This window comes from Myxine glutinosa, chromosome 2 (assembly GCF_964187855.1).
Source record: "Myxine glutinosa chromosome 2, kmMyxGlut1.1, whole genome shotgun sequence".
Taxonomy (NCBI): Eukaryota; Metazoa; Chordata; class Myxini; order Myxiniformes; family Myxinidae; genus Myxine; species Myxine glutinosa.
The window spans coordinates 253,160,961-253,176,964 of record NC_136262.1 but is presented as its reverse complement, the minus strand read 5'-3'; the positions used below and the strand labels follow the sequence as shown (position 1 = coordinate 253,176,964).

At 44.5% G+C, this 16,004-nt stretch overlaps 1 protein-coding gene across 1 annotated transcript in view; it reads right to left on the bottom strand.

Annotated features, from left to right (window-relative positions):
- LOC144890739 (mixed lineage kinase domain-like protein) overlaps positions 1 to 16,004 on the bottom strand; it is a 94,486-nt gene that overhangs the window by 55,352 nt on the left and 23,130 nt on the right. The window lies entirely within an intron of this gene.

The window sequence follows — 16,004 nt, the reverse complement described above, 5'->3', positions numbered from 1 at the left end:
AATTTATAATTTAGTCAGGGTACTGGTGACAGATCGCCTACTCTTCGCAAAGATACCGTGGGATCTTTAACTTCCAACAACTAATGCCGGCAGGTGGGACACCCAGTCTAATATCTATCCGAGGGATGGCACGCACATTGATGAATCACACTGCCTGTGAAACACCAGGATGACAGTTTATAGCTGGGTTTGCATTAAAACCCAGATGAGATGGCTACGAGGTGTATGTGTGTACCAATAGGCCTTCCTGCCAACACCTGGAATATACAAGCATATTTTCCGGCAAACTAGAAAAAAAATGCAGAAAGAGGAAATCCTGTCCATCTGCAGTGCTTTCAGAAAGTATTCACACCCCTTCACCTTTTTCACATTTTGTTGTGTTGCAGCCTGAATTTTAAATGGATAAAATTTAATATTTTTGGCATTGATCTACACACAATAAATACCCCATAATGTCAAATTGGATTTTCTTTTTTTTAATGTTTACAAATGAAGTTAAAATGAAAAGCTGAAATGTCTCGAGTAAATGTGTATTCAACACCTTTGCTATGACACTCCAAAATTGAGCTCAGGTGCATCCAATTTCTTTTGATCATCTTTGAGATGTCTCTACAACTTGATTGGAGTCCACCTGTATAAAATTCAATTGATTGGACATGCTTTAGAAAGAAACACACCTTTCTATATAAGGTCCCACAGGTGACAGTGCATGTCAGAGCAGAAACTCCATGATGAAGTCCAAGGAACTGTTCATAGAACTCCGAGATAGAATTGTGAGGAGGCGTAAATCAGGTATAAAACAATTTCTAGTGTTGAAAGTTCCCAACAGCACAGTGAGCTCTATCATTAGGAAATGGAAAGAATATGGAATTACCCAGACTCTTCCTAGAGCTGGCCATCCGACCAAACTGAGCTGAGCAACTGGCCAAGAAGGACCTTGGTCAGGGAGGTGAACAAGAACCAAATGAACACTGACAGAACTATAGAGTTCCTTGGCTGAGATGGGAGAACCTGCAGGAAGGACAACAGTCTCTGCATCACTTCACAAATTTAGGCTTTATGGGAGTGTAGCCAGACGGATGCCACTCCTGAGAAAACGGTACATGACAGCATGCTGGAGTTTGAAAATATGCTCATGAAAGACTGAGAGCATTAGGAAAAAGATTGTGTGGTCTGATCAGACAAAAATTTAACTCTGGCCTGAATGCAAAGCGCTATGTCTGGCAGAAACCGAACACATCTCCTCACACGTCTAACGCCATCCCTCCTGTGAAGCATGGTCGTGGCAGCATCATGCTCTGGGGATGCTTTTCAGCACCAGGAAATGGGAGACTTGTAAGGATAGAGGGAACAATGAATGGAGCCAAATACAGTCAAATCTTGAAGAGAAACTGCTTCAGAGTGCAAAAGACGTTAGAATGTGACAAAGATTTACGTTCCAACAGGACAATGACCCCAAGCACACAGCTAAAGCAACACTGGAATAGATTTAGAACAAGAACGTGAAAGTCCTTGAGTGGCCCAGCCAAAGCCCAGACTTGAATCCCATTGAAAATCTGTGGAAAGACTTGAAGATTGCTGTTCACCGATACTCGATACTTCACCAATACGAAAAAATTGATCTTTGACATTATGGGTATTATGAGTAAATCAGACAAAAAATCTCAATGTATTCCATTTTAAATTCAGGCTGCATCACAACAAAATGTGAGAAAGTTAATGGGTGTGAATACTGTTGCGTTTATGGGGGGTAGGCAATGAAATACCATAGGGCCAGGTAGGATTGCATTAGGTGGTGTGCTCAGAATGTCACGACGAAGAAGAAGAACCTCCATGTAACTAAGTAGGGAATCCGTTAGGCCGGATGTCGCGTAAGGTTGTATATTTGTCTCCATGGCGAGGGGTGGGGCTATATTAATTAGGTAGGGTATAAGGGCAATTAATTTCCTGTGTGTAAATTACCTGTGGTTTTTCCTTTGTTCCGTATCACATATGCAACACCAGCCATGCACTCCGCACCTAAATTAAATCACACGAAATAAAAGCCACCGGATTCAGACATTTGGGACTACCACTGACACCACCAGCCGAGTCTTCACAAGGGCCGGCAAGAGGCCGTGAGGCCACGCTCCAAAGAATGATTGGTCGAGGCGATGGACTGATGCGATGGGACTATTTGATTGGAGTGCGCACGGACGTCATCACATGACGTTCGAGGACCAGGGACAAAAAGGCTGAGGACCACCATTTTCTCTCTCTTGCTTCGTGGATGTGGTCGCAAGCAGTCACAGTTCGTGCTCTTTCTCTTGGCGCTGGGTTGTCATTATGAACAGACGCATAGTGCACTCTGACTTTCTGGGTTTGTGGCTGGCATCGCGGGCAGTCACAGTTCGTGCACACTCTTGGCAGACGCATCCTTCTCTTGTCTCACCTCGGTGCTTTGTGGAGTGGGTGGCAAGGAAGGAGCAAAGGCCCGCCAAGGCGTGTGTTTTCTCACGCAGGGACGCGGGACCTTTGACGATCCCAGATGGTCACAGACGCCAGGCAGAGTGCAGGCAAACGCACGACACACACATTTATTTTACACTTTCGTTTTCCCCTTGTGTCGTATACGAGTCCGTGCGGAGGGTCCCTCCGTGAGGAATTTAGTGTACCGTTCAGTTTGTATTCTGAAATTACTTTTATTAAACCCGTTAATTCTTGAATTTCAATTCCTTGTCCTGTCTCGTTTATTTGTTGGTAGTTCGGAAAACCCACTTCGCGTCCGACCGTGCAGGTAAGAGCCTCGCTGCCCTCCACTCCACCCTCACGTGTATAAATAACACCGGCATATTTGAACAAATGCCTGGGAGTGTAAAGCTCGATCGGCCATTCGTCACCTTGGGGACCTTAATCCCCAGCGGTGAACATGATAATACTTTCTGAAGTCACTATATGGACTCAAAATGTGCCCTGATGTAATAAATCCATCGAATTCACAGACAATAAATAAATCTTGCTCGGGAGGGGAAAAACAAACAATTACTAATCAAAGGACATCCAATAACCCAGTTGAGATTGGGTTTCAGGAGGGGAAGGCAAATTTATGTCACTTGGACACAAAAAACGAAGATGAAAAGGCAATCAACTCTAACATTTGTCACCTTGCAGACAGGATGGGGTGTCAATTCTTTCGATATGCATTTTTATTTTATTGTAGACAGTTAAAGCTCGTGAAAGAGCTATAACTATAACAAAACGGATCAGACCAACACATATCAGGAAGGACAACCAGAAGTAGAAGGGGACAAATACCAACAGCAAGGCAGAAGGAGAAAATAGACAGAGATGGACAAACAAGGGATGCATGTAACGAAGACTGGTAGGGGAGAACGTAAGAGGTGCACAAGATTGATACAGGAGCAAAATTTTGGGAAGGGTGGAGGAGCTTTAACGCTTGAACAAAATATCATGGTTTTGGATGGGGTACGATTTGAGATGGTGGTGAACAGCTGAGAAGAATGAGACTGAAGAGAATGTGTGTGGTGGTTCCACAGGTGGTTAAAAGAGGAACGAATGAGTGGAGTTGGCCTTGGATTCCATCGACAGACAGTTTGTAGAGCAAGTCGGCACGGGATCTCATCGGCGAGGGCACGGTTTTTCGAAGCTGCACACGCTCTCCACGCTTTTGAAGTTAAGTAATTGTTCACAATTGTATTTTTGGCGAAACTGTATTTATCTTTCGGTGTGTGCACCTTCATAGTGTGCCCCGAGGAAGATTCGCGGTGTTAATCTTTCATACCTGTATAAAAAATCGTCGGTTATTTCGTGCCGTGTTTTTTACGACCTAGTACCTTGTGTCCCACCTTGAGGCTTTGTTTTTCTCTCAGTGGTCGATTGTGGTCAAATTACTTTCGTTCTCTCGGTTTTTCCCAGTCTTTTCACCCCATACTTCCTTGTTTAAAATCTCAACTAAAAATAAAAAGAAAAAAAAGAAAAAAAGAAAAAACATTTCCTACTTTGTTCTGATTCATTTATTCGTTGTTCGACCACGTGTTTCACCCCCATTTCCCCAGATAGTTTTCACTGTTCAATTTTAAAATGTTTAAACTTTCCCCTGAAGTGATGTCTTCTGTCGTATATAATAACACCTTTTTGTTTTTCTTCTTTAAAAGGTTGCTTTCGACTTGCTCACCAAATCTATTCATTCCCCAAAAAAGTTCCATCTCTTACAGTTCCTCTTTCCGACATTCCCTAAACTCACTGGCACTCCACCACACCCTCCAGCGTCCTCAAACGTATCTTTGACTCGAAGGTCACAAGAAACTCATTTTGCAATAAATGTTCGTTTCCCATTAATCATACAACACTTTCTAAAATCCAAACTCACCCCTCCCCTCCAAATCTTCCCCATCACCCATCCCTTTCAAATCTCCCCCCTTGCCCCTTCCCTCCTAAACTCCCCCCGCACCCTCCCCTCCTAGACTCCCCCTCACACATCCCCTCCTAAACTCCCCCCTCACCGCCCCCCTCCAAATCTCCCCCATCTCCCATCCCTTTCAAATCCCCCCCTTGCCCCTTCCCTCCTAAACTCCCCCCTAACCCCTCCCCTCATAAACTCCCCCTCACCCCTCCCTTTCAAATCTCCCCACCCTGATTTCTTCTCTAATTCCCCCCTCTCACCCCTCCTCCTCAAAGCGTCCTCCCCGCTTCTTCCCCCTTCCAACTCTCACCTCCATCTCCCCCAACCTTCTGCCTCGCTCTGCCCCCCCCCCCTCAAATAACACCTCACTGTGCCTCACCCAATCACCATCAAACCTTTTGTCCACCCCCTCCTTCCCTTTCTTAGCTATTCTGAAATCTCTGACACACTGTCAAGAGCTCTCCTTACCTCTGCCTCCTCTTCCACATCTTACCCTACCCCTCCCTCCCCCTCCCCCCCCCCCCTGTTCTGTATCCGATGCTCCCCCTTCCTCTTCATTAACGGTATGGACCTCAAACATCCGGGGCCTTCACTCAAACTTGACTGATCTCTCCATACAGGTTGCTTCTGACAAACCAGACTTGATCTGCTTAACAGAAACTTTCCTCCTTTATGTCTCTGATTCCTAAATATCTCTCCTGGGTTACTCCCTCCTCTGGTATGATAGACCTGAGCCTCGTCCTGGAGGTGGGGTTGCCATCTTTATCAAAAACTCTCTTCCTCACTCGCCCTGCACTGCCCTCTCTCCACCTCACCCCCAGGAATACCTCTGGCTACGGCTTCCCCTTCACTCCCACCTTTTGTTCATATGTGTGTTGTACCATCCACCAAACAGTGAAGACTCCATCTACATCTCGCTGTCTGATAATATGGACCAACTTCTATCCACTCATCCCAACTCTCTCTTCCTCATATGTGGTGATTTCAATTGTCACCATGCCAGTTGGCTGGGTGTGGGTACCTCTCTCACCAGCCATGGCTCCTCAGCAAAGGACTTCTGCGACTCACTGGGACTGACACAGTCACACAATCTGTCAATTTCCCGACCCGGATCTCAGTCAACGGAGCATCTTCTCTTCTAGACTTGGTTATGACTAACTTCCCCGCAAATGTCTGCTGCTCTTCTTCTGCTCCAATCGGCTCATCTGATCATATGCTTGTTAAAGTGGACATCTCTCTGGCCATTCTCAGAGAGCCTCCTCAGTGTCGACGAGTCTGGCATTTCACTCAGGCCAACTGGCACAGTCTTCAAGCAGCCATCAATCATCTGGACTGGTCTCCCATCTCTACCGCCTCTGACATCAACTCATCCTGGGAATTCTTCCAAAGTAAATTGCTCTCTCTCATGCACAGATTTATCCCATCTCGTCTTCAGTTGTCATACTCTTCCTCCCGTCCATGGTACACGGAATCTTGTGATGAGGCTGTTGCCCAGAAACAACTTGCCTTCGCCTCATGGAAAGGAAATCCAACAGAAGGAAATATCTCATTTCCTTTCAGAAAGCCCGAAACAAGTGTGTGTCCACCCTCAGGAGAGCCAGGAAACAATATCTCACCATTCTCAAGACCGAACTCTCAAATCTGTCTCCCACTTCCAAATCCTGGTGGCATCTGGTCAAATCTGTTTCTGGTGTTTGTTCTCCCTCCATCACCTCCCTTACCTCAAACGGCTGCACAGCTGACTCCGCACGTGAAAAAGCTGAATGCCTCAACTCTGTGTTTGCCTCCAAATCTTGTGTCCCAAACCCATCCCTCTCTGTACCCACCTTAACCAGTCGTACCCAGCTGCTCCTGGACTCTGTGTCCTTTCCTCCTGACAAGGTGGAAAAGTTTCTGTCAACCCACGACTCTGATTCTGCAACTGGAACTGACACCATCAGCCCACGGGTCCTAAAATCCTGTTCTGCCTCTCTTTCACTCCCTCTCTCTGTTCTCTTCACCCTCTCTTTTGTGCAAGGTCATCTGCCATCAGCTTGGAAATCAACCAACATCACCGCTTCACACAAAAAGTTGCAAAAACAGATCCTTGCAACTGCAGACGAATCCCCCTTCTCCCAATTATCAGCAAAGTCATGGAATCCATCATTGCTTCGGATATGAAATCTTTCCTCTTCTCCAATGGCTTGATCTCTGATCATCAATTTGGTTTCAGACCAGGTCACTCTACTCTGGGCATGCTGCTTCTGCTGTCTCAACAATGGATGGAGGTCCTCAATGCCAAACAGGAAATTAGAGCTGTCTCCCTTGACATATCACGTGCCTTCGATACGGTCTGGAACCCCGCTCTGCTCACCAAACTCTCCTCCGATGGTATCCATGGAAATCTCCACGCATGGCTGGCGGACTTCCTCTCTAGTCGTAGTCAACGTTTGGCCCTGAATGGGTTTCTCTCATCTCCCCTTCCTGATCAAGCTGGAGTTCCCCAAGGCAGTGTTCTGGGCCCTGTGCTTTTTCTGGTCTTCATCAATGATCTCTCTGACTCTCTTGAAAATCCTCTCTATCTCTTTGCTGGTTACTCCACTCTCTGCCACTCCATTCCTCATCCCTCAGATCGGCAGTCTGCAGCCTCCTCACTCTCTGCAGACCTGGACAAAATCACAGACTGGTCAAACAAGTGGAACATGTCTTTCAATCCTGACAAATCTGACACTCTTACGATGTCGCTCCAAAAAGACCGACTGGACAACCCTCCAATCCACTTTCTGAATAATCCTCTCCAAGAAGTTCTGTCACTCAAGCTTTTGGGTCTCACTATCTGCCATGATCTTTCCTGGGAAAACCACATTTCAAATCTGGTCTCCAAAGCCAGTCGCCGACTGGGCATCCTCCGTTGTGTGAAGACCTTTCTTGGCACACCTGAGCTCCTCACCACATACAAGGCTTTCATCCGCAGCTCAATGGAATACTGCTCTCCCCTCTGGGCTGGTGCTCCTGCCTCACACCTAGCTCGTCTTCACGCTGTTGAAACCAAAGCTTTCAGAATCATTGGAATCTCCTGTGATGAAGCTAACTCCGAGGGCCTTTCACTCACTCACCACAGGCAGGTTGGTGGTCTTTCTGTCTTCTACAGACTCCTCTCCGGCCTTGCACCCCAAGCTCTCTCTGGGCTCTGTCCCCCAAATATTCCTACAGGTCGCACAAGATCTGCCTGCAACCCTCTTATGGTTAAACTGCCAAAATCAAGACTCTCTGCTCACCTTCACTCCTTCATTCCTCTTTTCTCCCGCCTCTGGAACAAACTCCCTCACTCTCTTCAATCCCACTCCTCCCTCCAGGTCTGTAAAACAGCTGTTCACCACCATCTCTTATCTTCCCCCATCCAAAACCTTGATCTTTTCTTCCCCCGCTAATTTCACCCCAGATCCACTTTTATGAAATACCAACTTCTTTCCTGGAAGTCCTTGCAGTGTCCTTGTGTTTTATACTTCTCCCACCGCCGCCCCCCCACCCTTCCCACGCCTCCTCCCCCCAAGCCCACACCCTCCCACAGATCTCCCGATGTACCTGCTCTCAAATGTTGTGTTTATGTGCTTCCCTCTCTCTCCCCATCTTGTCTCCCGCTCCCTTTATCATATGTTTTATGTCAGTTTGTCTTTTTGTGACCAATGTTAGCTCTTACACGAGCCTCGATGCTGTATACAAAAAAAAAAAAAATGCATATGGAAAGAATTGAAACCCCATCCTGTTGCAATGTGACAAATATTTAAGTTGATTACCTTTATATCTTCATTTTTGCGTCAGTGACATAAATTCACCCTCACCTCCTTAAACTTAAACTCAACTGGGTTCTTCGATATCCTTCGATTGTTAATTGTGTTTTAACCTTCCTGAGCAAGATTTCTTTCTTGTCTGTGAATTGGAAGGATTTATTACATCAGGGCACATTTTGAGTATTGATTTTCCCATACACTTATACACAGTTCTCCACATATGGTCATGAGGTGGGGCTATATACAGACTTGGCATTTAATATGGAATATATATTATTTTTCTTGACTTGGGTTTACTTTCTGAACTCAGTATATCAATCTGGGGAGTTTCTTTTACCCTTCGGTGATGTCTTTGTTGAAATAACCATGTCACTGATTGTCTTTCGCAGCAAGAAGTCAATAACAGGATTATATCACAGGTGGCGTGACAAAATGTAAGGACAGGTACATTTGATGATTGGCTTCACAATCGGGTATATAAGGGTTGTTGCGTTCTGTATTAGTGGAAAACAACTGCTGCACGTCTACAAAAGTTATTGCCGCTTCCTCTGGAGATGGTCCGTCAACTTGACAATGCTGTTTGTCATGGAGTGGTGGCTTTACGAAATTCTGGCATGAAACAGCGTGCTATTGCTCGGCAGAATGGCATCACTCAAGGTCAGGTGTCAAAGATCCTGAAACGAAATGCTCAGAGGGGTGTCCCTACTCCGATACCGAGGCCAGGACGTCCATGCAGAACCACAAGGAGAGATGATCGCCAGCTGCACCGGTTAGTCTGCAATGGCCGTACCAAGTCAGCTAATCGGTTTAGGGCTGAGTGGCAGCAACTGACAAATGTGCCTGTATCCAGAAGGCTAGTCAACCAACGACTGGTTCAAACAGGCTATCGTGCCAGGCGTCCCCTGAGAAAGCCACGCTTGACCAGCCAACACAGCCAGCGCCGATTGCAGTGGGCCAGAGACCACCGTCAATGGTAGCCAGGACACTGGAATCACGTGACCTTCAGTGACGAGTCTAGATTTCTGGTCTATCGTCAAGATGGCCGCGTCCGAGTGCGCAGACAAGTGCATGAAGCCCACAACGCAGATTGTATAGTGCCAAGAGTCCAAGCTGGAGGTGGTGGGGTGACCGTTTGGGCTGCTTTTCATGCAGGGGGAAAAACTGACCTGGTTGTTCTGAATGGAAACCTGAACCAGTTCAAGTACAGGGTCATTCTGGAAGAAACATTGCTTCCATTTGCTCGTGCAGCCTTTCGAGGAAACTTTGTCTTCCAAGATGACAATGCACGGCCTCATCGTGCTCGCATGATCCAACACTTTCTTGCTGACCGTGGTGTAGAGCATATGGAGTGGCCTGCCATGTCCCCGGATTGAATCATAGAGAACTTGTGGGCAGAATGAATGCGTCAAATCGACAACTTGGACCAGCGTGACCAACTTGGACCAAATCGACAACTTGGACCTCTGTGCATGAATTGCAGCAGACTATTGTCACTGCATGGCAAGCAATTCCTGTCCAAACCTTTGCAAATCTCGTGAACAGCATGCCTCGACGTATATGTGCTCTCCTGAATGCTCGTGGGGGTTACACGAAGTACTGAACTGTAATTTTACTGTCCGTAATCCCAGTAATAATTTAGCTTTTGTTTTTGTTGAAATTTTTTTTGGCTAATGTGCAAAATAAGGAGATACTTCTGGAAAACGTACAGAAGTTTAACACAGTACTGTCCGTGAATTGAGTTCGATATCAGTTTACATCACTTTCAAGGATCAATTTATTTGCTTCGAAATGTCAAATGTGGTTTTTGTTTCTTTTAAAGATCACATTAACAAAATCTAGAATAATTTCCACATAATTCCAAATGAACTTTTGCTTCTAAGTCATCTTGAAAAGTAAGTTCACCCCCACAAAAAAAATATTCCATATTAAATGCCAAGTCTGTATATACTGAGGAACGGGCTTATTTTAGTTGAGGCTAATGACTGTACCTGAGTTGCTGTGTTGTCATGATTTTCACCAATCATAATACAAACAATTACTTTGCACAAATGTATTTGTTGTGTTTGTGATATTACATTTTTATAGGCAATTTAGGTTGAAGATTTAGGTTGAATGTTTTTTTTTCAAGGAAAGAACCCCTCAGCACATACATCGGGGAGGGGTAGGTGCAGACTGGAAGTTTGGGACGATTACACCTCACCACCACGTAATTCAAAACACCTCACCACCAAGTAATTCAAAACACCGCACCACCACGTAATTCAAAACACCTCACCACCACGTAATTCAAAATACCTCACCACCAAGTAATTCAAAACACCTCACCACCATAAAACACATAATAAAAACACCTCACCACCACGAAATTGAAAACACCTCACAGCCATCAAGCACGTAATAAAAACACCTCACAGCCATAAAACACGTAATAAAAACACCTCACAGCCATAAAACACGTAATAAAAACACCTCAGCCATAAAACACGAAATAAAAACACCTCACAGCCATAAAACACGTAATTAAAACACCACAGCCATAAAACACGTAATAAAAACACCTCACAGCCATAAAACACGAAATTAAAAACACCTCACAGCCATAAAACACGTAATTAAAACACCACAGCTATAAAACACGTAATAAAAACACCTCACAGCCATAAAACACGTAATTAAAACACCACAGCCATAAAACACGTAATAAAAACACCTCACCACCACAAAATTAAAAACACCTCACAGCCATAAAACACGTAAAGAAACACATCACAGCCATAAAACACGTAATAAAAACACCACAGCCATAAAACACGTAATAAAAACACATCACCACCACAAAATTAAAAACACCTGACAGCCATAAAACACGTAATAAAAACACCTCACAGCCATAAAACACGTAATAAAAACACCTCACAGCCACGAAATTAAAAACACACCACCACGTCATTTAAAAACACCTCACCACCAAGTAATTCAAAACACCTCACCACCACATAGTTCAAAACACCTCACCACCACGTAATTATAAATACCTCACCACCACGTAATTCAAAACACCTCACCGCCACGTCATTTAAAAACACCTCACCACCACATAATTCAAAAAGTTCACCACCACGTGATTCAAAACCACCACAACGTTATTAAAAACACTTCACAACCACGGAAAGAAAAGTTTGAGGGAGTCGATAAGTGACAACACAGCCAGATGTGTCGATATATAGATAAATGACTGTACCCGAGTTGCCATTTTGTCATGGTTTAAACCAATCATAATTCAAACAATTATTTTGCACAAATGTATTTGTAATATACGTGATATCACATTTTAGAAACAATTGAAGTTGAAAAAAAAAAAATTCCCAAAAAAAAATATATATATAATAAAATTAAAAAAAATACCCTTAGGACATACCGACGGGAGAGATATGTGCATACCAGAAGTTTGGTACGATTTCACAAAAGTTTGAGAAAGTAGTTCAGTGACAACACAACACAAGACAACACAACACAGGACAGGACAGACGCTGCACAAATATATATATATAGATACATATATAGCGTGCTATTGCGTCATGAGCATATATATATATATATATATATATATATATACAGTCACGTGAAAAGGTAAGTACACCCCATGTAAAGTTTTGACTTTTCAACATATTTCAACATACAGCTATTTGATCTTCATTTCAACAATATTGATAGATAAAGGTGATATAATATAACAAATATCATGAAACACTGGAAAAGCGCTATACAAAATAAATGAATTATTATTATTATTATTATTATTTACATTTTGTAGTTCATTGTATAATTTATAAAAACATAAATGCAAATTTCGGATGTGGAAAAAGTAAGTACACCCTTGGCTCCAATAGGTGGTATTGCCCCCTTTGGCAGAAACAACCTCACGTAGGCATTTCTTATAGCTGTCCACCACTCTCCGACATCGACTGGGAGAAATTTTTGCCCACTCCTCCATGCAGAATTCTTTCAGCTGTGCGATGTTTGAGGGGTTTCTTGCATGCACAGCTCGTTTCAAATCACCCCCCAACATCTCGATGGGATTTAGATCCGGGCTTTGACTTGGCCATTCCAGAACCCTCCATTTCTTTCTTTTCAGCCATTCCTTGGTGGATTTACTGGTATGTTTAGGGTCATTGTCATGTTGCAAGGTCCACCTTCGATTGAGCTTCAACTTTCCGACAGATGGCCTCACATTATCCTCAAGCACCCTCTGGTACAATGAAGAATTCATAGTGGATTCTATGATGGTGAGCTGCCCAGGCCCTGATGCAGCAAAGCTGCCCCAAACCATAATATTTCCACCACCATGCTTTACAGTTGGTATCAGGTTCTTGTAGTCCTTGAGCCAACCGGCCATTTTTTGAAGTGAATGCTCCGGGGGGGGGAGTAATTCTCATTATGATTTTCCATTAGACCAATGTCTCAAGTGTCAGAAAAGGTGTGATGGACATCTGAGAACGGTAGCTTCGTGCCCGGATGGACGCCATCTTTGAAACCACCCAGCTCGAAAATGCCCATTTGGTGGGGTACATTGTTGCACGTGTATCTGGACTTCTATACTAGCTATCGATGTGCGGTTGACGACTAAATATACGTCCGATGTGTACCGTCTAAATAAAAAATAATATGAAGCATTTTGTTTTAGATTAATTATTATAAAAATCAATTATCGAAAAAAAATCATATATTTTTCAATATTTTATTATTAGACTTGTACTTTTTTTAGTGAAACAACACTGGTATGATTTTCCAAATTATGCATTGTGCTACACCGTTTATCTGTCTATAAAAATAACTCAAAAACTAAAACATATCATCCACCACGAGTGTACACAAAAAATATATGAAAAGGCATGCACTTTCCACAAACCGAAACTATGTCAGTTGGAATTTCCCGCCGATAATCAACCCACAGAACCCAGTGCCGAAAGTGACGTCAGTCTATTCTATATCTATATTCTATATTCTATATCTCAGTCTGAGATTTGTTGCGGTGACCTGATTAATTTCTGAGGGGGGGGGGGGGGGGGGTGGGTGGCTTAAGAACTAAAAGTGAACATGTTAGATGGCGCCACATACAACTCTATTATAGAGTTGTATTGTGGCGCCATCTAACATGTTCACTGACTTGGATGAGTATGTCTATGTAAGCTGGCGAGCTTTTCGGATATCGGAGTAATCTAACGTCAGTCTTTTTGTTCTTTCAGCTGAGATGGCCGGTGTCGAGGCGAAACGGGCGAAGATTGAACCTGAGTCCGGAACGTGCATCCTGTGCAGCAAGAAGTCGCCACTCTCTGAACTAAGCAAGGCAGCGGGCAACAGTTCTTGGAAGACATTGTGTGAGGCAGCCGCAGTTAGAAACTTTTATCCAATTCTAAAACTAGTCCAAGAAGGCGCAGTTGAACTTCCTAATATTCCAATATTATACCATAGGGCTTGTAGATCAGACTTCACTCACAAAAACCACCTAGCTACTTTGACCAATGCAGCTAGAAGTTCTTCAGTTGATACTGGCGATGCGGTGCGACGGCGATCATCACGGGAAGAGACAGGATCAACTTCAACGGTCTACGATGATAAATGCATTTTTTGCCAGCGTGCTTCAAAATTCATAAAAGGCAGTCGTACCCGTGAAACAGTTGTCTTGGCTGTTGAACTTTGAGCAGATAAGACAATAAGAGATGCTGCGACAGCTCGCAATGATGAGAGAGTTTTGGCATTGACTACACGAGATATGGTTGCAGCTGAGGCTCACTACCACTTCTCCTGCTATAGAAACTACACACGGCCCCAAAAACCTCAAGTAGAAACTGACATTGAAGATAATATCGAGAAAAAAGAAATGATACGATGTATATTCAATTTCATTCGCACTGACTTGTTCTTGAACCCGAGGATTGTTCCAATAGTTGATGTTGCAACAGATATCCTGTCTTCAGATACATTTTCAGTTGATGTTCGTGACTCCATCAAGAAGAATCTGCAGCGCACATTACAAAGAGAGTTTGGAGAATCGCTCATCTTCTTCAATGTGAAACACCGTGTATACTTGATGCCCGATAATCTGACAAAGCGAGAGATTGCTGCAGAGTGCGTAAACCTGAAAGCAGAAGTGAAAGCATTTGAACGAACGGACGGTGAAAGTAACATTGTGCGTGCAGCTACTTCACTGCGACACCAGATCAAAGATGCTCATTACAATGAACGTTGGCCGCCTCAGCCAGCAGAACTCACTTCAGATTACGTGAAGATACCAGATTCTCTTCGTGTATTTCTGCATACTTTGATTTGCAGGAGTGGGGGTAGCTCTGCGCGTGCCGACACACTGGTATGGTCGATGGCTCAAGATATCATCAATGCTGTACACCGGGGTACCATCAGAACATCGAAGCATGTCCGACTTCCGTGGGTCATGAAAACGCTCACCGGTAATACAGAGGTCATCAGAATATTGAATCGACTCGGGCACGGATGTTCGTACACAGTTCTGGAAGAAATCGAGACAGCGCTATGCATAGACAAATTAGCAAGTGTGGAGAAAGATACAGTACCACTTCCGTCACATGTGCACCCTTCGGTCCCGACTGTATTAGCATTCGATAACATCGACAGGCTAGAGGAATCGCTGAGTGGTGGCGGAACATCGCATCGCGTCAACGGTATCATCGTCCAACCGAAGTCGCAGTCGTGTTTGCCGCCCCAACCTCCATCGGCAGTATCCAAAGCAGATAAGAAGCGATCTATCCCGTCATCCAGCGATTTAGTTCCAATATACAGCGGTGGGAAACGAGAGGGCCCACCTGCAATCAAGCCTGCAGATCTTTCTGACACTCTTGCAGGCGCAACATCCCTTGCGCAGCGCCGAAATCACGTATGGATTATGACTCGCATGCTGGAACCATGCGACCAGACAATCAGTTCGTGGACTGGTTTCAACATCATGACTAGAGATCGTGTTCAGGTGACGGAAGATGTAGTTGGCTACCTGCCGACTATAAACGCGCCTGCCACAGATATGGCAACAGTGCAAGAAATCCTCAGAGAAGCTCTGAACATCATGTCATCACTTCAGCTTGAGCGTATACCGGTGGTGCTAGACCAGGCACTATTTGCTAAGGCGACCGAAATAGCATGGAAAGATGTCGATCGATATGGAAGAATCGTGCTCATGATGGGGAACTTCCATACCATCTGTAACTTCATGTCGAGCATTGGGAAAATGTTTGGAGATGCAGGCCTTCGGGATGTAGCTGTTGAGTCAGGAGTAATCGCTGAAGGTTCCATCAACAGGGTTCTGGAAGGCAAGCAATACAACCGTGCTGTGCGACTCCACAAGTTGATGTACGAGGCACTAATGCGCATCATTTGGAAGGGCTTCCAGGTGTGGATAGAAAGCAATCATCCTGACAAGGAACCCCAGATTCGAAGCACTGACCTCAAAATTCGCAGCATCAAGGAGGATGTTTGCCACGAGACTCTCGCTGCTGCTCTCGATGATGATTCATGTGTACAGAGCTTTGACATGTTCGCGAAATACCTACATTTTCTGCGAACCAAACATGGAGACCTGGCTCGCTTCTGGATGATGTATATTGATATGGTAGAGACCCTGCTGGGGTTGATTCGTGCGGATAGAGAAGGCGACTGGATGCTTCACTTGGCTTGTGTCAGAAGAGTGATCCCTTGGTGTTTCGCAATGAACAAGGTGAACTATGCTAGATATCTACCAGTGTACTATGCACAGATGACGCAACTCCACGAAACATGCCCCGAGTTGTACAGGCATTTCAATC